Source organism: Nannospalax galili, unplaced genomic scaffold (assembly GCF_000622305.1).
Source record: "Nannospalax galili isolate Female #2095 unplaced genomic scaffold, S.galili_v1.0 scaffold538, whole genome shotgun sequence".
Classification (NCBI taxonomy): Eukaryota; Metazoa; Chordata; class Mammalia; order Rodentia; family Spalacidae; genus Nannospalax; species Nannospalax galili.
The window spans coordinates 2600665-2622020 of NW_008343842.1; the positions used below are offsets into that span (position 1 = coordinate 2600665).

The 21356-nt window shown below is 47.0% G+C and overlaps 1 long non-coding RNA gene across 1 annotated transcript in view; it reads left to right on the forward strand.

Moving 5' to 3' along the window:
- The window catches only part of LOC115071537, a 32977-nt gene extending 12260 nt beyond the window's left edge, over positions 1-20717 (forward strand). The window contains exon 3 of the long non-coding RNA XR_003850621.1: positions 20590-20717. This is a non-coding gene — a long non-coding RNA (uncharacterized LOC115071537). The remainder of the gene's footprint in view (positions 1-20589) is intronic.
- The last annotated feature ends 639 nt before the right edge of the window (positions 20718-21356 follow it).

Consider the following 21356-nt stretch of genomic DNA (forward strand, 5'->3'; position numbering starts at 1 on the left):
ATGTAGTTAACAGTACCCACTGTTGCTGCTATTTAAACACCCAACTCTCCTCAGCCCTGAGATGAAGATGTAGAAGTCCCCTTTTTGCTGGAGTTGCCAACTAGAGGAGGGAAAATGCCATGGTTTTGAAAATGCCACAAGAAGGAGTCTAGTGTGGGGCTCCCTGTGAGGTTCTGGGCTCAGCCTAGGGCTCAGCCTAGAAAGTCCCCTGGAGCAAGGCATGGTGCTGAGGCAGGAGGATTGGGAGTTTGAGTCCAGTCTGAGACACATAGTGAGACCTAGTCTCAAAAACCAAAATGGGGCTGGGCGTGGTAGCGCAAGCCATTAGTCCCAGCACTCAGGAGGCAGAGGCAGGCAGATCTCTGTGACTTCAAGGCCAGCCTAGTCTATCTAGTGAGTTCCAGGACAACTGGGGGTACAGGGAGACCCTGTCTCAAAAATGATCAAAAAAACCCAGGGGTCTGGAGAGATGGCTCGGCAAGCCATTAGTCCCAGCACTCAGGAGGCAGAGGCAGGCAGATCTCTGTAACTTCAAGGCCAGCCTAGTCTATCTAGTGAATTCCAGGACAACTGGGGGTACAGGGGACCCTGTCTCAAAAATGATCAAAAAAACCCAGGGGTCTGGAGAGATGGCTCAGCAGTTCCAAGCGCTTGCTCTTGCAGAGGACCTGGGTTTGGTTCCCAACACCCCCATGGTGGCTAACAACCCTTTGCAACTCCAGTTCCAGGTGATCCGATGCTGTCTTCTGGCCTCTCTAGGCATTGCACCATGTGGTGCCTTTCCATACATGCAGACAAAACACTCATGCACATAAAAAAAATAAAAATAAATAAATAAATAATAAATAGAAAAAGGAAACAACAATAACAAAAAATACCCAGGGCTGGTAAGAGGGCTCAGTAGGTAAAGGTGCCTGACGCCAAGTCTGACAACTGAGTTCAATCCCCAGGACCCCCATGGTGGAAAGAGAGAATCAACTTTTTGTAATTTGTCCTCTGACATGCATCCCCCCTCCCATAAGTAATTAAATGTAATTTTTTTAAAAAGTAAACAAAACATGTGATCCCCAGTTCTGTGTGAGTTCTGGGGATTTGAACACAAGTCCTCAGGTTTGCATAGCTAATGTTTTACCCACTCAGCCTCCTGCCTAACCCAGAGCCACAGTTTTAAAACCTAAAGGAGCCAGGCGTGGTGGCAAATGCCTTTAACCCCAGCACTTGGGAGGCAGAGGCAGGCAGATCTCTGTGAGTTCAAGGCCAGCCTGGTCTACATAGCAAGTTCCAGGACAGCTGGGGCTACAGGGAAACCCTGTCTCAAAAATAAATAAATAAATAAGTAAATAAATAAATAAATGAATAAATAAAACCTAAAGGAGAGTTGGCAAGATGGCTCAGCAAGTAGAGGCACTTTGCACCAAGCCTGATCACCTGAGTTTGATCTTTGGGATCCACATGGTGGAAGGAGAGAATTAACCCTGCAATTTTACTTTGACCTCCACTTTAACACATTAGCACATGCATACACATGCACACGCACACACACACACACACACACACACACACACACACACACACACACATCAAGCAAGAAAGCAAGCATGCAATAAAACTTAAGGACCAGTTCAGCCTGGGCTGGAAGACGGCCCTCCGAGATGAAAGGAGAACTCGGCTGCCCAGTTACTCCCAGATCTGCCCCCCCAGTGCCCCCTCACCCACCTCTTGCTGGCTTCTCATAGGGTGCTCTGCAGTTCCCTCACCCAACAACAACAACAGTAATAGTAATTAGCATTAAAGTACTTCACACTTGCTAAGCACTTTCTACTAAGCACCCACAGTTGCTTGATTAATTTTCTCCTTACCTCATCAACTAGGCACCATGACTTTCATTCCCATTTTACAGATTGGGAAATTGAGGTAGAGATAGAGATGAAGTGATTTCCTAAGCCACACAGAGACTGGGCAAGGATTTGAACCTAGACAGGCTGGCTTCAGGGGCCCAAGCTCTTAACCACTAATAACAGTCACAGCTGATGCTAAGGGTGAGATTCCTGAGTGCCAGCTGCCCCTCCAAGCCTCACTCACTCCAGGCAGCTGGGGTGATCTGCACAGGTGTGATAATCACTGCATTTCATAAATGAGACAGGAGAGACACAGAAAGGTCAAGCCACTTGCCCAGGTCACACAGCTGCAGGACAGATCTCAACTCCTCCAGCCTGGTTCTGGGGTATGTGAACTTTCAACTGAACTATAGACCTGTGCCACAAGTTATGAGAACCATTCAAGACCAGCAGCCCTGCTCCCCCATCTTGCCACATCCTATGTAGCACCTACACTGGACTCAATTAATAGCCAAGGAATCCTAACTATATTTGTGATAGCTAAAAAATTATATTCCAGGGACTGGAGAGATGATTCAACAGTTAAGAGCACTATCTGCTCTTGCAGAGGACCTATTGGGTCTCTAGTACCCAAACGGCAGCTAACAACCATCTATAATTCCAGTTCCAGGGGATCTGACGCCCTGTTCTGGCCTCCACAGTCATTGCACACACGTGGTACACTAGCATACATGCAGGCAAAACACTCATACACATAAAATAAATACAATTTAAAAAATTATATTCCTGACCAGGCATGGTGGCACACACCTTTAATCCCAGCACTCAGGAGGCAGAGGCAGGCAGATCTCTGTGAGACTGAGGCCAACCTGGTCTACTTAGCAAGTTCCGGTTCAGCTGAGGCTACAGGGAGATGCTGAAAAAAAAAAAAAAAAAAAAAAGGAACATTTTTGGCTCCTAGCATGCACAAAGCCCTGGGTTTATTTAATCCCCAGCACTCCATTACTGGGTGTGATCACACATGCCTATAATCCCAGCACTCAGGAGACAGAAGCAGAAGGATCAGAAGTTCAAGGTCATCCTGGGTTACACCCCAGCACTCCATTACTGGGTGTGATCACACATGCCTATAATCCCAGCGCTCAGGAGACAGAAGCAGAAGGATCAGAAGTTCAAGGTCATCCTGGGTTACATAGTGAGTTCCTAGCCAGCCTGAGCTACAAGAGACCTTGTCTGAAAAAATAAAAAATAAAATGCTATTCCAGGAGGGTGTGTATAACCCTGGCCTAGCATGTGCAAGACCCTGGGTTCTATCCTTAGCTCTGAAGGAAAGAAATCACATTTCAAGATCTTTATAGAAAATACAGGAAGGTTCCAAGAAGAAAGACAAGTCACCCTGGAGATTGCAGAGAAACAACAGGGCTGTTCCAGTATCCAGCCTGTGTTACAAAATAAGGACCCCACTGTTTTGTAACCTTTTCTCACTTATCAATAGATCGCACTTTCCCACGATGTTACATTTTCTATTTTCAGGTCTTGGGTGAACCCAGAGTGTCTGGCATAAACAGCTCCCTCCCCACCTGGCCATCTGGCCATCTGCTCATCTCCCAAGCCTGCCTGTCCTTTACACTCAACCCTCTTCTGCTTCCTGGCATCCCCGATTAGCCCAGGCCAGCCCCTCTACCTTCCTTCTTCCACCCAGGGTTTCCTCCAGCCTGCTGAGGGTGTGCCCCAACCTCCTCAGCACCCCCATATCTCCACTACCTCATCTCCCTGTCTCCAGGTCAGCCAGCACCCTTCTCCAGCGCCCCCCCACCCCGCCCACGATCAAAACTTCTCCATCCTGTGCCCCATTCCCACAGGGCGTGCTTGGGACAACTCCAGTCCCAGCAGCAAACTGGCATTCTATGATGTCTGTTGCAATTCACCAAGTGACAGCAGGACAAAGCCCGGGGAGGGCTGGAGTCTGTGGTGGGAGTTCCCCCCAGCCACGCAGGTGCGTTTGGAACGGGGCCTTTGAGACGTCTAGATACTTTTCACCTAAAAGAAGATTCTTCTGGTATAATTTCAGGATAGCAGGCTGGGCTATTTCAGTACAAGGAGCTCTTTTGATGTACCTTAAACAGCTCCAGGGAGGCCGCCGCCTAATCCACCCCGAGGGTGGGGCAGCCTGGGCGCCTGGGCCCATTAGGACGGAATGAAAGGCTTTTGAAGGTGGTGGCTCAACAGGTGGTTTCTAAGTTCCAGCCTCAGTGTCTCAGCTGGGAAGGGGGAGTGTGGGGGTGGGGGAGATGTACAGACAACCTGCCAGAGGGAGAAGTCTGGGTGGAGGAACACCGGACGCCTCCCTATTTGACCTGGGTTTCATTCGCCATCCCACAGGTTTTTGTAAAGACTCAGGTGAGATATGAATTCAGCGAAAGCCCCAAAGGCAGACAGGGATCCCTGAGGCTGTGCTCCCTCTAGCCTTTTTTATTTGAAGCGTCCACAGCATCTCCTGGTCTCCCTAAGCCACATTTCCCCTCAAACAAGGGCGGGGGGAACAGAGCGGGAGACTTTATATTCAGGCAGGAACTCCTGGGTTCCTTGACTAGGATCTCCTAACTCTTCCCCCACAGCAGCTCAGCTTATATTACTGCGATCCTGGAGCGTGAGCAAAGTGTGTGCGTGAACAAAGTGTGAGGAGACGAATTGTCCTGGGATACTGGGGATTGGAGGGTTTTCTGGGGTTCAGGAGTTTTAGGGCTAGACTTCATCCAATCCGAGGCACACGGGTATGGTTGCTCATTCTAGGTGTATCCCGGGGATAGGTCAGGTATGGGTGCAGTGTCTCCTGATGGGGTGTGTTGAGGTGTGGGTATAGATGTGTTTGTGTGCACCGTGGCGTGCTGGTACGTTTGTGCGTTGGATTTCTGCTGTTAATATTCAGATATGATGTGCTTGTAACATTTGAATACGGCGAGCAGGGTGTGTGCAGTTCAGCCTTGCAGGAATCATGCTGTCCGCTTTTGGGAACATGGGGGTTTTTTTCAGTGGCGTGTGTAAATGCATGTAGATTTTCAGTTTGGTGATGTGTGCCAAGTACATTTCATTTATGTGAAAATATGACATGCGTGCTGTGTAGGTGTGTGAGACATAAGGGACTGGTGAGGTCTCCTGCAAAATCATGAATTGTGTGTGTCCTGTGTGCATACGATGTGCTAATGTGTGTGGCACTTGATGTGTGATGGAGTGTATTCTTGCCATTGGTGAGCAGAGCAGGTGCTGGCTGAGGCTATGTTCTGAGTTCTGAGTTTATGTGGAGGCTGAGACCTGGTGCTTGTGTGAGCACGCATTTGGTCTGTGCTTGGCGCATGCTTCTGCGTGGTGGTACCTGGGCTTTGTGGTGTTGGTGAGACCAGGCATGTGAGGTATGACCCCAATGCAGAGGGGGAATGTGTGTACCAGTGTGCCTGGGTCAGGGGGAGATGGTGTCCACGGGCAATGTTGCTACACGTGTGTGGGATGCTGGGGAGAGGTAGGGGAGGGCGGTGGAATGGTCAGGGACTCTTTGGATGGGCCCAAGAGGGGGAAGAGGGGGAAGTCAGGGGTTGAGATGTTCAGGAGGCTGTTCAAGCCCACCGTGGGCTACAGGGTGGAAGCTCTGGGAATGGGTCCTGCTCTCTCCTCACCTGCTGGGCCTGCAGGTCTTTAGGTTGCATCACTTAATAGTGACTCCCCCCAACCTCCACCTAAGAGAGTCCCCTATACCCACCCTAGAGTCCCAACAATTACCTGGACTCCAATTCCTACCTGGACTTCTGATGCCCAAGCAGACCCCTGATGCCCATCCAGATACCTAAACACCAACCCAAATCCCTCATACCCACCTAGAGATATCCACATGACTCCTCAGTTACCCACCTGGATCCCTGGACTCCCATCCAGACCCTTCTGGGCCCACCCAGAGATGCCCACCAGGGTTCCTAGTGTCCACACTTGTGGCAGGCATGTCTTGAGAAAAGTAACTCAAAAACTTGGTGCCTGAGCACCCCGAAATCTGCCAACAGGTGCTGGGCTAGGTTCCCCCAACCACCCTTGTAGATTTCTTGCCAGCGGTGGAAAGGGAACTGAGACTTATTACCACAGTGGAGACAGCGCTGAAGGAAGTAGGGTGCTAGATCAGTTTGGGCTGTGACTCTTCAGAAGGTCGGAGGTTGAATTACATGGGACGGTACAATAGTTACTTTTCTGATGCTGTGATAAACTTCCCGACAGAAGCAACTTAGGGGAGAAAGGGGTTCTTTGGCTCACAGTTTGAGGGTGTGGTCCATCATGGCAAGCAGGAACGTGGGACAGCTGGTCACATTACATCCACAGTCAGCAAGAGGGAGAGACAGATGCTGGAGCTCACCTGGTTTTCTGCATGAGGTGGACTAGCTAATGTAGATAATCCCTCACTGATGTGCCCAGAGTCTTGTTTCTGTGGTGATTCTAAGTCCCATCAAGTTGACAATTAAGATTAAACATCACAGATAATGAAATAACTAATTGCTCAACCTTATACTTAATACCTATTGTGGAATAAAGGATCAACAATTCTCTAAATTCTGGGACTGGGGAGATAGCTCAGCAGTTAAGAGCACCTCTTACAGAGGACTGGGGTTCGGCTCCCAGCACCCACATGGTAGCTAACAACCATCTATAACTCCAGTTCCAGGGGAATTTGATGCCCTCTTCTGACCTCTGTGTGCATTGCACAGCACGGGTGCACTTACATACATGCAGGTAATAACTCATACACATAAAAAATAAAAGTAATAAGTAAATTTTTAAAAATTCTTATATATATATATGTATTCTTGGGGATGGAGAGATGGCTCAGTGGTTAAGAACACTGGTTGTTCTTGCAGAAGACCCAGGACCCACATGGCAGCTAACAACTGTCTGTATCTCCAGTTCCAGGGGATCACAGCCTCTTCTGTCCTCTATGGGCATTGCATGACACAGGTGCACTTACCTATACTCAGGCAATACATGCATACACATAAAATAAAAATAATAAGTAAACAATATTTTAAGAAAATATATATTCTTATGTATGAAATGCAGAAAAAGTCAATAAAAGATTAAAGCTAATGAATACATATTTTATTCAGATTAAAATATATATATATTCTTTTTTTTTTTTTGGCCTTTTTGAGACAGGGTCTCCCTGTAGCCCCAGCTGGCCTGGAACTCACTATGTAGACCAGGCTGGCCTTGAACTCACAGAGATCTGCCTGCCTCTGCCTCCCAAGTGCTGGGATTAAAGGCATGTGCCACCACACCCGGCCATATATATTCTTAAAATATATATATATAGACATGGTCTCCCTGTAGCCCCAGCTGGCCTGGAACTCACTATGTAGACTAGACAGGGCTCAATCTCACAGAGATCCTCCTGCTTCTGCCTCCCAAGTGCTTGGATTAAAGGTCAGGCTTCTTTAAGTTCTAAATGGTCATCCTTCAAATTTGCTTCTCCTGGGATCCCCCCTTCGTCCACCATTGTTTCATGAGTATTTGATCAGTTCAGTTCAATCATTCAAAATTGCCCTTGATGTAGATCAAAACTCACCAAATACTTGCAATTTCTATATTCCACCTCATGCATTTTGCAAAGCTCTGTTGTAATTTAGAGTATGCTGGGTGGGCTGATGAATTGGCTCAGTAGGTAAAGGGGCTTGCTACATTCCTTGACAACCTGAGTTTTATTCCTGGGACCCCCATGGAGGAAGGAGAGAACTGACTCCGAGAAGTCATCCTCTGACCTCTACCCATGTTCTCTCTCTCTCTCTCTCAATAAATAAATAATAGAGCAGGGTAATTATACTTTAATATTATTATTACCTGTGTCTATGGTGTGTGTGTGTGTGTGTGTGTGTGTGTGTGTGTGTGTGTGAGTGTGTGTGTGTGTTTGCGAGTGCATGCACATGTGTAGAGATCAGAGGAAAACTTTGTAGAGTCCGTTCTCTCCACCTTTACATGGGTTTCCAGGGACTGAGGCCAGGTCAGCAGGCAAGCACCTGCTAAGCTATCTCGCAGGCCCCAGTTGTTTATGTTTGATTAGAGTCATAGATCTCTTGAGAGTCACGCTGTAGCCCCTGCTCTTAGGTCTTGTGGCTTAGGCAGTCGCAGAGTGTGCCAGCTGGCTAGTACTGGCTCACTAGGCAAACTGGTAAGTATCCAAAAACCGTGAAAGAGTGTGACTAATACTCTGAAATTCGACATGGGATATGGAGGGAGTATTTTCTCCATGGAAGACAGCTTTCCGCCTCAGGGCTAATTTAACCAACTCCTGATTGGTTACCTCACTTTAGTTGTTAAGTAAAATTTTTTAAGAACCATTGGTTTGAAATGAGCTTCTGCAGCTGGGCTGACCTGGCCCAACCAACATGGAGTGACTCAGGCTGAATTTCACATCTCTAGGCTGACTAGGGTCTCCTGGCTTTCTATGAATTCAGGAGAGAGATGCTTATCAAACTTCCAAACAATCCAGTTTGAGTAAATCTGAAAGGAGGGTCTCTCTGCTTTAACCTTTACAAAGACTGACACAGCAGTCTGCCTTCAGTCTTCTCTGGCTTTTCTCCATCCTCTCTGTCTATGAAAACAGCTCCCCACTCAACCCCTCCCAACATTTACTCCTTCAGCTTGAAGGCCCAGGCCACACTGAAGTCAGTTTTCCCAGAGTGACATGGATCCCCAAACAGATCAGGAACATTGGGGGAAGAGTGGCTTGGATGCTGAGGAGGTGTGCTCATCAGTTTGAGTTGCTATAAAAAAGTTCCATAGGCGGGGTGAGTTATAAACAACAAAACTGATTTATTTCTCCCAGTTCTGGGGATTGGAAATCTGGGATGAAGGTGCCAGTAGAAGCGGTTCTGGACCCTCTTACAGGCCCTAGTCTTCTTGTTGTCTTAGGAGTGAGAGCTCTCTAGGGGTCCTTTTTAAGGTTTATTTTATTGTATGTGTATGTGCCTGCATGCATGTATGTGCACCAGATACATGCAGGTGCCAGCAGAGACCAGAAGAGGGCGTTGGATCCCCTGGAACTAGAGTTACAGATGGTTATTAGCCACCTGATGTGAGTTCTGCAAGCGAAACTGAGGTTCTCTGCCAGGGCAGCCAGTGCTTTTTACTGCTGAGCCACCTCTCCAGCCCCCTGGGGGTCCTTTTCATAAGGGTTTTAATCTGCTAGCCTCATGACCCAATCTCTTCCTGAAGGATCCACCTCCTAATGCTATCACTTTGGGGTTAAGGTTTCAAGACAGCTGGAGATGTGGTCCAGTTGGTGGAGTGCTTGCCTAGCATACATAAAACCCTGAGTTCAGTACCCAAGATGTCATTAAAACCTTTCTCAAAAAGAAAAAAAAAAAAAAAAAAAAAAAGGCATGCCAGGTGTGGTGGCACATACTTTTAATCCCAGCACTCAGGAGGCAGAGACAGGTCTCTGTGAGATGGAGGCCAGCCTGACTTACATTGTAAGTGCCAGGCCAGCTAGGGATACAGGGAGACCCTGTCTCAAAAACAAACAATAACAACAATAAATAAATAAATAAAATGAATGAAAGGGCTGGTGAGATGGTTCAGCAGGTAAAGGTGCTTGCCTCCAAGCCTGAAGACCTGAGTTCAAGCCCCAGATCCCTTGTGGTGGAAGGAAGGCAAGAACCAATTCCCACAGGTTGTCCTCTGACTTCCACATATACACGTCATACATACACCTAAACATACACACACACACCACACACACACACTTAAATGTAATAAAAACTTCTTTTATAAAAAGAATCCTGAAAGAGCACAGTCTACAGGAGATAACAAGTTCAGCAGTTAGAGGTGAAACTCAGGATGGTTATGGCAGTTCATAATCAGAGTTCACTTTAGTTAATATTCATTAAACATTTACCATATGCCAGTCTCTGTTTGAAGAATTCTATGTATATGTTAACTCATTTAGTCCCCACAGTGACCTCATGGGGTAGGTAACATTCATATCCGGGTTCCTTTTGTTTGACTTGAGATAAGACTCTCCTGTAGTCCAGACTGACCTCAAACTCAATATGAACCTGAACCCAAGGATGACCTTGAATTCCTGCTTTGCCTGCCTCCACCTCCCGAGAGCTGGGTTTACAGACGTGCATCACCATGCTCAGCTTAATATCCTTATTCTACAAATGGAGAAACTGAGGTTCTGAGAGCCTCAGTTTGTACAACTAGAGAGAAACAGAGATTGACTTTGGCCCCGTGTTGTCCACTTCCAACTTTGCCACCCTGCCTGGATTGTATCTGGTACACTGGACTACAGTACCAATCCCAGATCTCCACATCTTACAATAATATAACCCCCAGGTCTCCACGTCTTACAATAATAAAGGTTTGCTGTTACTGACATTCCAGAGCAGTGCCTCAGCTCTGGGACCGCCTGACATGGAGTGTTCCGAGGCCCAGGATAAAGCACAGGCCCTCTCATGGGCTTCCCCCATGGGAAAGAGTAAGTCTAGTCCAAATGAGGAATCTCAGTCAGCAATGCACCCCATCAAGGGTTCCTGTGGCTTCCATCCATTGGTGGAAGCACATCACATGACCAGGCTTGACTCAGTGAGAGGGTCTCCCTCCTCCAGGCTGGGAGAGTCACAAGGCCATCTATCTGCTGAGTAATGAATAGTTGAACTGTTTAGGTTAGGTGCCCCAGAAGTGGACCCTGAGTCAAAGGCTTGTGGGCAAGTGAGTTATTAAGGAGTCGTTCATAGAAGAATCCAGAAAAAGAGTCGGGCAGAGGAGACAGAGCCAAGTAAGGTTATAATTTGAGGCAAAATCCTGAGCTCAGCCTGTCTAGAGCGTAAATTATACCTTAGTGTTTACCTCAACAAAGCGAGGAAGTTGGGCTTTCAGTATTTCCACAGCTGTTCTGTCCTGCTCCAAGATACCCCTGGCTTTAAAAAGCAGCACCCATCGCCAGGAGCCGTCCTCCCACCAGTGCAGGTGCAAAGCTTTCAGAGACAGGATGGAGTAGACAGCAGAGGGGCAGAATCTGAAGAGACCACAGCAGAGCACCATAACCCCTCTTTGTACTGCATTTGTATCAACGGCGTCATTTCTCCCGTGTTAATGGTGTGTCTTTCACGCCAGGCCTAGGGCCCAGGGCTCAGTCCTCTTAGAGCAGGGCTGGGGGAATGTTGTAAGAGCTCCAGTAACCTGGTGTGACACTGACTGACTGGCATGTTGGTACACGTCTGTAATCCCAGCACTTAGGACGCAGATCAAAGGGATCAAAGTCATCCTCAGCTACACAGCAAGTTTGAAAGTAGCCTGAGTTACATGAGTTTGTGTGTCAAAAACAACGCGTCTGTAATCCCAGCACTTAGGACGCAGATCAAAGGGGTCAAAGTCATCCTCAGCTACATAGCAAGTTTGAAAGTAGCCTGAGTTACATGAGTTTGTGTGTCAAAAACAACAACAAAGAAAGGGGGCTGGAGAGATGGCTCAGTGGTTAAGAGTACTGACTGCTCTTGCAGAGGACCCAGGTTCTGTTCCCAGCACCCACATGGCAGCTAACAACCGTCTGTAACTCCAGTTCTAGGGAATCCGATGCCCTCTTTTGACCTCTACAGGCATTGCATGCATGTGGTGCACTTACATACATGCAGGCAAAAAAAATTTTTTTAAACAAAGAAACAAGAAAGGAAAGAAGGAAGAAAGGGGGAAAGGAAAGGATGAAGGGAGGGAGGGAAGGAGAGAAAGAAGACAGGAAAGGAAGTATAGATCAGAGTCTAGGGGTAAGGTACCCACTGCAATTTCCAGGTTCTTGTGTAATGGAACAATAAATTGGACCAGGGATACATGCTTAACAATAGAAATAGAGACATTGGCAAAATGGTTCAGTGGGTAAAGGCACTTTTAGCCAAGACTGACAGACTGAGTTCCATCCTGAGCCAGGTGGTGATGCACACATTTAATCCCAGCACTCAGGAGACAGAGGCAAGTGGATCTCTGTATGATCGAGGTCAGCCAGTGCTACATAGTGAGACCTTGTCTAGAAAAAAAAGGCCGTGGTCCACCTGAGCTCTGGTCCTCTCTAAGTTACTTACATAGCATCTGTCTTCTCTCCTGTTTATACGAGGGCTTTTCCTGCACATGCTCTGTTTGCTGCATGTAGCCCAGCTGGGGAAGGGTTTCTAGTCTTAGAGGTGACTGGCTTCTTTCACAAGTTAATTCCAGTACCCCTTTCTCCATGTCCCCACTCTTGGGCCACAGCAGGGAACCCTGCTATACCATTCTGGCAGTGACCATCTGGAGTTAGTACAGACCCTGGAGGTTAAGGGCCCGGTCCTCAGTAAGACTCCTCTGCTAAGATGCCAGCTTCAAGTTCAAGGTCTCAGGGACAGCTCTGCTTCTGTAATAACTAACTGGCTTTAGATGTGGGGGAGGGGGGCTCCCTTGACTCCTTACAGTTCCATAGTTGGCTATGACAATTCACAGGACTTAAGACACTGGGAACTCTTTTTCTTTCTTTTCTTTTCTTTCCTTTTCTCTTTCTTTCCTTCCTTCCTTCCTTCTCCTCTCTCTCTCTCTCTTTCTCATTCTCTCTTTCTAACAGGGACTTGCTATGCAGCACTAGCTGGTCTGGAGATCACTATATAGTCCAGATGGGCCTTGAATTCACAGAGATCTGCCTTCCTCTGCCTCCCAAGTACTGGATTAAAGGCATGTATCACCAAGCCAGGCCAATGTATTTTTTTTTTATGTCTATGAGTGTTTTGCTTGCATGTATGTAAGTGCACTCGTGTGCAATGCCTGCAGAGGCCAAAAGAAAGCATTGAATCCCCTGGAACTGGAGTTACAGGTGGTTATTAGCTTCCATGTGGGTGCTGGGAACCAAACCCAAGGCCTCTTTAAGAGCAGTCAGTGCTCTTAACCGCTGACCATCTGTCTGTCCTCCCCCTTTTTAAAAGTTTATTTATTAGTGTATGTGTGGCTGGGGTGTCCTTTCACATGTGGAGGTCAGAGGACAACTTTGGGGAGTTGGTTTTCTCCTTCCCCCATGGAGTCTGGGGATTGAACTCAGGTGGTCAAGCTTGCATGGTGGGCATCCTCTCAGCCATCTCGCCAGCCCTTCCTTGGGCTAAGGTTTTTGTTTGTCTGTTTGTTTGTTTGCCTTTTTGAGACAGGGTCTCCCTGTAGTCCCAGCTGGCCTGGAACTCACTATGTAGACCAGGCTGGCCTTGAACTCAGAGATCTGCCTGCCTCTGCCTCCTGAGTGCTGGGATTAAAGGCTTGTGCCACCACACCTGGCTTGAGCTAAGGTTTTAAAATCTCCTTCTCAGAAACTCAGGTCAGACAAATTATTATATAACATGAATCGATCATCATGTGTATGATACTAAGATCAACGACAACACTACAAATAAATAAATAAATAATAATAAATAAAATCACGAAATTAAAATCAAGACAGCATACTTGTCTCCAGCAGCAATCAAGGCTGTGAGATGGTACAATGACTCCTCCTGGAGCCGCACCAAGGGGGCTGCTTTTCCTATTGGCAGGAAAAGGCAACTACTAGTAATGCTTGTATACAATCGTGAGGGAAAGTTAAAGGAAATCTGAGTTGAAGTTATCCATTTAAAAACCAAACAGGGATGTAGGGGGAGGCTGGAGCAACGGCTCAGCAGTTAAGAATGTTACTGCTTGTGCAGAGGACCTGGGTTTGATTCCCAACACCTACATCAGGAAATTCATGACCACCTGAATCTCCAGCTCCAGGGGAGTCAATGCCCTCTGGTACTGCATGCACACGGTGCACATAAACTCACAAAGAAACACACACATTCACATAAATAAAAAGTAAATAGGAGCAGGAGAAATGGTTTAAGACCAAGGTTTGGTTCCCAGAACCCACATGGCAGCTAACAACTGTCCATAACTCCAGTTCTAGGGGATCCTGCAGCCTCTTCTTGCCTCCAAGGTGCACCTACATACATGTGGACAAAACACTCATACACATAAAAATTTAAAGTTAAAAAAAAAAAGAATACCAAGGAGCTGGAGAGATGTCTCAGCAGTTAAGAGCACTGGCTGCAGAGGCTACAGGTTCAGATCCCAGAACCCACATGGTGGCTAACAACCATCCATAGCTCTAGTTCCAGGGAATCAGACACCCTCTTCTGGCCTCCAAGGGCATTGCATGCATGTGGTGCATTTACACACATATAGGCAAAACACTCATACACATAAAATAAAAATAAAATTTTCAAAGAATATTTAAGGAATTAAAAATAAAAGGTTGGCCTTGAACTCATTATGTACCCAAGGATGACTTTGAACTTCTGATTCTCCTGCCTCCATACCTTCTGAGTGTTAGGATTATGGGCATGGGTGTCCAGTTTATGCGGTGCTGAGGAGGGAACAACCTAGGGCTTCATGCATATCCCGCAAGTACTGCTACCAACTGAGCTACATCCCTAGGCCCTATTTTCTTAATAGAGGATCCTAGTTGACCATAAAATGCTAGTGGATAACCCGGGTGGCTGAAGTCTGTTGAGGTGTTTGCACCTCTCTAAATGTCCCCATATTGTGGGTTTTATACTTCCCTGTGCCCCATACTGAGGCAGCAGCTTTACCAGCCTTTTAAGTCTGCTACTGGCACCATACACACAGTTATCTCAACACAGGCCAAGGACTTCCTCCACCTTTTCCATCCTTCTTGGCCCTAGGTCATTGGCAATATATGGCAGAGTCTGTTTTGTTTTTTTAAATGGGTACCACAATGTCTTCTAGCAACACGCAATGTAGCATTTACAATCCACCCATGGCATCTGCTCTTGCCCCTTGAATCTCAGCGGGCCCAGGATACTGTGGGACTTCCAAGGTTAGGTGCAAAGTCAGCTGTCAGGGGTTGATTCTCTCCTTCCACTGTAGGTTCCTGGAGTCAAGCCAGGTCATGTCATTTAAAAGCTGAGAGCTTGTGAGTTACCTTCTCTGAGCTCTGATTTCTTCATATGTAAAATGGGGATATGGGCTCCATCGTTGCAAGGCAAGGGTGAGAGTTAAATGAAATAACTCTGTTCAAAGGTTTAGCACAGATTGGGCACATGACATTCACTCCCTAAATGTTTGTGAGCGACCCTTCATCTTCTGCCTGGAGCCAAGGCTCCCCTTCCAGGTTGTGAAATGAACTGGGTTAAAGATCCTGCATCTGGAGGTTCTTAGGGTTCTCATCCCAATTACTCACACCCTCAAAGGAGTTCCTGCCTCAGGGCTCTGCACCTTGCAGAGGTTAAATGAGGCACACAGGTCCTGTGGAGCTTCGGGCCTGCCTCAGACTTCAGTTCCCAAAGTCTGCAGATTAGAGGGGCCAGGACTGGGAGCGGGAATGATTAGACCTGTGGCCCATCAGTAAATGGAATTCAGAGCACAGGCACACATCAGCAACACCTGTGCTGCCGTGCTAGCATTGAGATCTCAGGCCAGGGCAGGCATGATGGCTCAGAGGCTGAAGGCTCTAGCCACCAGTGCTCAGTTCTTGGAACCCATGTAAAAGTGGAAGAGAACCAGCTCCACAAAGTTGTCCTCTGACTTCCACACATGCATCATGGAATGTGCACTCCCCACTCCCACAAGCATCACACACAATAATAATAATAGTAAGAGGGGCTGGAGAGATGGCTCAGCGGTTAAAGCACTGGCTGATCTTACTGAGGACCCTGGTTTGATTCCCAGCACCCACATGGTAGCTAACAACCATCCATAACTCCAGTTCCAGAGGAATCTGATGCCCTCTTCTGACCTCTGAGGGCATTTCATGACATGGGTACACTTACATACATGCAGGTAATACACTCAATACATACAAATGATAATAATAAATAAAATATTTTAAAATAATAATAATATAATACAAAAATCAATAATAATAATAATAATAAACCCAGGCTAGGCATGTTAGTACATGTCCCCACTTTCATGCCCCCACTCAAGAAGTAGAGGCAGGAGGATCAGGAGTTCAAGGCTACTTAGTAAGTTCAAGCCAGACTGAGTTACATAAGAAGATTTTAAAAAAGGGCTGGAGAGATGGCTCATCGGTTAAGAACACTGATTGTTCTTGCAGAGGACCCAGGTTCAAATCCCAGCACCCACATGGCGGCTAGCAGCTGTCCATAACTCCAGTTCCAGGGGATCGACGGCCTCTTCTATCCTCCTTGGGCATTGCATGACACAGGTGCACTTACCTACATGCAGGCATAACACTCATACACATAAAATTTAAAAAAATATAAAACAACAACAATTCAGGATCTGGTGAGATGATTCAACAGGTCAAAGGCTCCTGCCACTAAGTCTGATGACCTGAGTTTGATCCCTGGAACCCACATGGTAGAAGGAAAAAAAATGAATTTCCCCAAGTTATCCTCTGATCTCCACGCACACATGCACATGCGAGTGTACATGTATACACACACACACACACACACACACACACACACGACTTTTATAAAAGCAAGTCAGGAAAACTGGAAAAGCAAGCCAGGGCAACCTTGGTCCCCTGGGACCCCAGTCTTCAGCTAGCTCAGCAGTACCTTGTAGTGACAATTACTGAAAGTTCCAGAATGAGGCACCAAATACCAGAACAGGCTTGAGGTCCAGGATGGCCCCTGGAGTAGGAGTCCCGGGTCTGAGGCCCGACCGAGGCTTCCTGCTGGCTATTCCCTGGGCCAGGCCCTTTTCCTCTTCAAGTCTGGATCTCCACAGCTACAAAATAGGAAGGTGGGAGCTGATGAATCCCGAGAGAGCTCAGTGTCCGAGTTGGAAAGTGGGGCCCTGGTGATTGGGAACGGGAACACTGGGTCACACAGACCTCAGGACAGAGGCATCTCTTCCAGGCTGCGGAGGCCGCTCCATGGGTAGAGCACTTCCTTAGCATGCATGACGCCCTTGGCTTCATCCCCAGCACCCTATAAATCAGGCAAGGTGGATCTTGGTAAGGGATACAGTAATCTGCAGGACTTTTCTCTTACCTACAGTTTTACTTTCTGAGTTACCCCTGAACCAGTCAACCAGACAAAAAATATTACTTGGGCAATTTCAGAAATAAATAATGTCTGTTTTAATTGTGCCCTAGTCGGAATAGCGTGATGAAGTCTTGCGCCATCCCTCTCTGTCTTGCTGGGGCTGTGAATCAGCCCTTTGTGCACATTACACACCACCCCCACAGTGCACCATTAGTCACTTAGTGGCCTGCCGGTTTCTCAGAGCACTGCAGTCTGCATATGTGCAAGTGACTCTTATTCTCTTTAATCAGGACCCCAAAGTGCTAAGAATAGTGATGCCAACAAAACATACACAAGGGGCTGGAGAGCTGGTCCAGTGGTTAAGAGGGTGTACTGCTCTTGCAGAGGACAGGAGTTTGGTTCCCAGCATCCATGTCAGACAGCTCACAACCACCTGTAACTCCAGCTCCTGGGTATTCAATGCCCTCTTTGGGTCTCCTGGGGTGCCTGCACTCATGTGTGCATACACACACACAGATACATACACATAATTTAAAATTTTAAAATATTTTATTTATTTTTATTTTATATGTATGTGTGTATTGCCTGCACATAGGTAAGTGCACCCATGTCATGCAATACCCACAGAGGACAGAAGAGACTGTCAGAGTCCCCTGGAACCACAGTTATAGACAGTCATTAGCTGCCATGTGGGTGCTGGGATTTGAACCCAGGTCTTCTACAAGAACAGTCAGTGTTCTTAACCACTGAGCCATCTCTCCAGCCCTAAATTTTTTTTTTATCTTAAAAAAAAAAAATGGGCAAGATGTGGTAGTGCACGCCTTTAATCCCAGCACTCGGGAGGCAGAGGCAGGCGGATCTCTGTGAGGTGGAGGGCAGCCCGGTCTCCCTAGCGAATACCGGCTAGCTGGGGCTGCAGGGGGATCCCGTCTCAAAAAAACCCAAAAAAAAAAAAAAAAAAAAGTACAAAAAGGCTAGGTATGTGCGGGTGTGTTTGTAATCCCAGCATTTACAACGCTGGGGCTAGAGGACTGCTGCAAAATTGAGGCCTGAGCTGCATATGGAGTACCAGGCCAGCCTCCGCTTATATAGTGAGTTCAAGGCCAGCCAGGGCTACACAGCAAACTCTGTCTCAAAAACCAAAAAGACGCCAGGCATGGTGGTACATGCCTTTAATCCCAGCACTCGGGAGGCAGAGGCAGGCGGAGCTCTGTGAGTTCAAGGCCAGCCTGGTCTGCATAGCAGGACATCCAGGGCTACATATGAGACCTTGTCTCAAAAACAAACAAGCTGGGCAGGTGGTGCACGCCTGTAGTCCCAGCACTTAGGAGGCAGAAGCAGGTGGATCTTTGTGAGTTCAAGGCCAGCCTGGTCTACATAATGAGTTCCAGGACAGCTGAGGCTACAGGGAGACCCTGTCTCAAAAAGACAAAAAAAACAACAACAAAAATCTCTTCTCTAAGGAACTAAGGATGTAGCTCAGTGGTAGAGCACTGGCTTAGGCTGGATGAAGCCCTGATTCAATCCTCAGCACTGTAGGAAGGGGGGGAGGAGGCAGTCTTCTTCTTCTTCCAGGCATCCTTCTACACCTGGGGCAGAAGCCAGAAAGCACTTCCAGGCTGGGCTGGGAAACAGTGTGGGATAGGAAGCTGGGGCTCACTCAGCCAGCAGATGAAAGGGGGAGCCCACGCAGGGTTTCAGGGTTTTGCAGGGTTTCAGGGTTTTGAAATTTCCAAGTCAGCATCCTTGCTCTGTTCTTGCTGGGTCACTACACTCCTAGATGAACCTGACCAGGCTTGTCCCTGAGGCTGTGTGCACTGTCCTGATGGGGCCACTTCTTTTCTTCTTACTCTGTGCTGGTGCAGAGAAAGAACCCTGAAATTCCGGACATCTAGTCCTTTTGAGTGTTACTTGTGTGAACAAATAGGAGAGATCGCTCTGTGGGTAAGAGCTTGTATTGCTCTTGTAGAAGACTGGAGTTTGGTTCCCAGCACCAATGTAGGGAGGCTCACAGCCTCCAGCTCCAGAGGATCTGACGCCCTCTTCTGGACTCTGTGGGAACTACACTCATGTGCACATATATACAGACACACACACACATAAAAATAATGAAAATAAATCTTTAAAACTCGAAAGGAAGCCCTGTATCCACTAAGCAAACACTCTCCTTCCTCCACTTTTCCCAGTCCCTAACCACTCACCTGTTTCAATCTCTGTAGATTTTTCTACTCCAACAGAAATGATGTCACATACTATGTGGTCTCTTGGGTTTGGTTTGGTTTGGTTCCCACACTGTACTCCATTTTCATCCATATTGTAGCATCAGTACTTTGGTCCATTTTACAGCTCAATAATATTCCATCGTATGGATATACATTTTTTAAATATTATATGTATGAGTTTTGCCTGCATGTATGTATGTGTACCACATGTGTACAGTGCCCATGGAGTCCAGAAGAGGGCATCAGATCCCCTCAAACTGGAGTATTAGGTGCTGGGACCTGAACCCAGGTCTTCTGCAAGAGCAGCAAGTGCTCTTAGTCACTGAGTCATCTCCCCAGCCCTTCATTTTTCTTTTTTTGTTGTTGTTGTTTTTTTAGACAAGGTCCCATTGTAGCCAGGATGGTCTTGAACTCTCTATATATCCAAGGGTAAACTGAAACTCTTCTAGGAATGTTTTGCCTGCATATATATATGTGTACCACATGCATGCCTGATGCTCACAGAGGCCAGAAGAGGGTGTTGGATCCCCTGGAACTGGAGTTACAGGCAGTTGTTAGCCACCATGTGGGTTTTAGGAACTCAACTCAGGTCCTCTGCAGCCAGTGCTCTTAACCACTGTGCCCATTTCTCCAACTCTAAGAAGTCTTTTGTTGTTGATGTTGTTTATTTTTTGTGGGTTTTTTTTTTTTTTTTTGAGACAGGGTCTTTCTGTAGCCCCAGCTGACCTGGAACTTTTTTTGTTAGTGTAGACCAGGCTGACCTTGAACTCACAAAGATCCACCTGCCTGTACCTCTCAAGTGCTGGGACTAAAGGAGTATATGCCCAGTTTTTGCCCTAAGAACTCTGATTCTCTTTTCTCTACCTCCTGCGTGCTGAGATTATAGGCATGCATTTATGTGGTGCTGGAGATGGAACCCAGGGCCTCATGCATGCTAAGCAAGTACCAACCCCACATATCCCCAACCCCACATAAAAACACTTGAAAGTATACAGGACAGCTGAACATGATCATGTACCTCTGTAATCCCAGGACTCAAGAGTCTGACAGGGGTTCAATCCTTGGACAGGCTTAATACTAACTATCCCCTGCAAACTTGGTGACTCCCTCCAGGATGTGATCTGGCCTCTTTAGGGACCCCCTCAGCCTTCTCTCAAAGCCCCTCACCTTAGAATGTCAAGGGAAGCTCCTGGGCTAAAGGCTGCGTAGAGACTCAATCTTGCCACCTCGTGTTCTGGCACCAGACTGCCTAGCTGCCAGGTCTCTGCCAATGTCTACTGAGGGGGATATTGTTAAGGATTAGAGTGTTCTAGTCTGTTTTGTTTTGTGACAGAGTCCCATGTAGCCAAGGATGACCTTGAACTTCTAATTTTTCCTGCTTTCACATCCTGAGTTCTGGGATTACAGGTATGTGCCACCATGCCCAGGTAATGTGGTGGGAGGGATTGAACCAGGGCACCCTACCAACTGAGCCACTAATGCTTTTCTCCCTTGACACGACAGGTCACCAGCAGCAACCTCCCACCATCCAAGCAACGCCATGGTCCAATTACTTGAAATAAGAAGCCACTGGGAACACTAGCTCTTTCTCCCCCTGTAGCAGAGGAGGGGGTTTGTTCCAGCTGAAACAACATCACAAACCACATAATGAGATGTTTGGAAAACTGAACAAAGAAACAAAAATGGCCCATAATCTCATAACCCTAACACACTGTTATTTCTTTCTTTTTTAAAAAAGCATTTGATTAATTTTAAAAAAATTTTATTTATTGGGGCTGGAGAGATGGCTCAGCAGTTAAGAACACTGACTGTTCTTGCAGAAGACCCAGGTTTGAATCCCAGCATCCACATGGCAGCTAACAACTGTCCGTAAATCCAGTTCCAGGGGATCTGACTGCACTTACATACATGCAGGTAATACACACATACACATAAAATAAAAATTTTATGTGTATGTGTGTATTGCCTGCATGTATGAAAGTGTACCCGTGTCGTACAATGCCCAAAGAGGTCAGAAGAGGGCGTATGGACAGTAGTTCATCCAGTGTTCTTAACCCCTGAGCTATCTCTCCAGCCCCCTTATTTATTATTTTTATTTTATGTATATGAATGTACTGCTTGCATGTAGGTAGGTGTACCCACTTCAAGGTGCCCTCAGAGGTCAGAAGGGGTCAAATCCCCTGGAACTGGAGTTATGAATGATTGTTAGCCACCATGTGCATGCTGGGATTCAAACCCAGGTCCTGTACAGGAGCAGTCAGTGCTCTTAA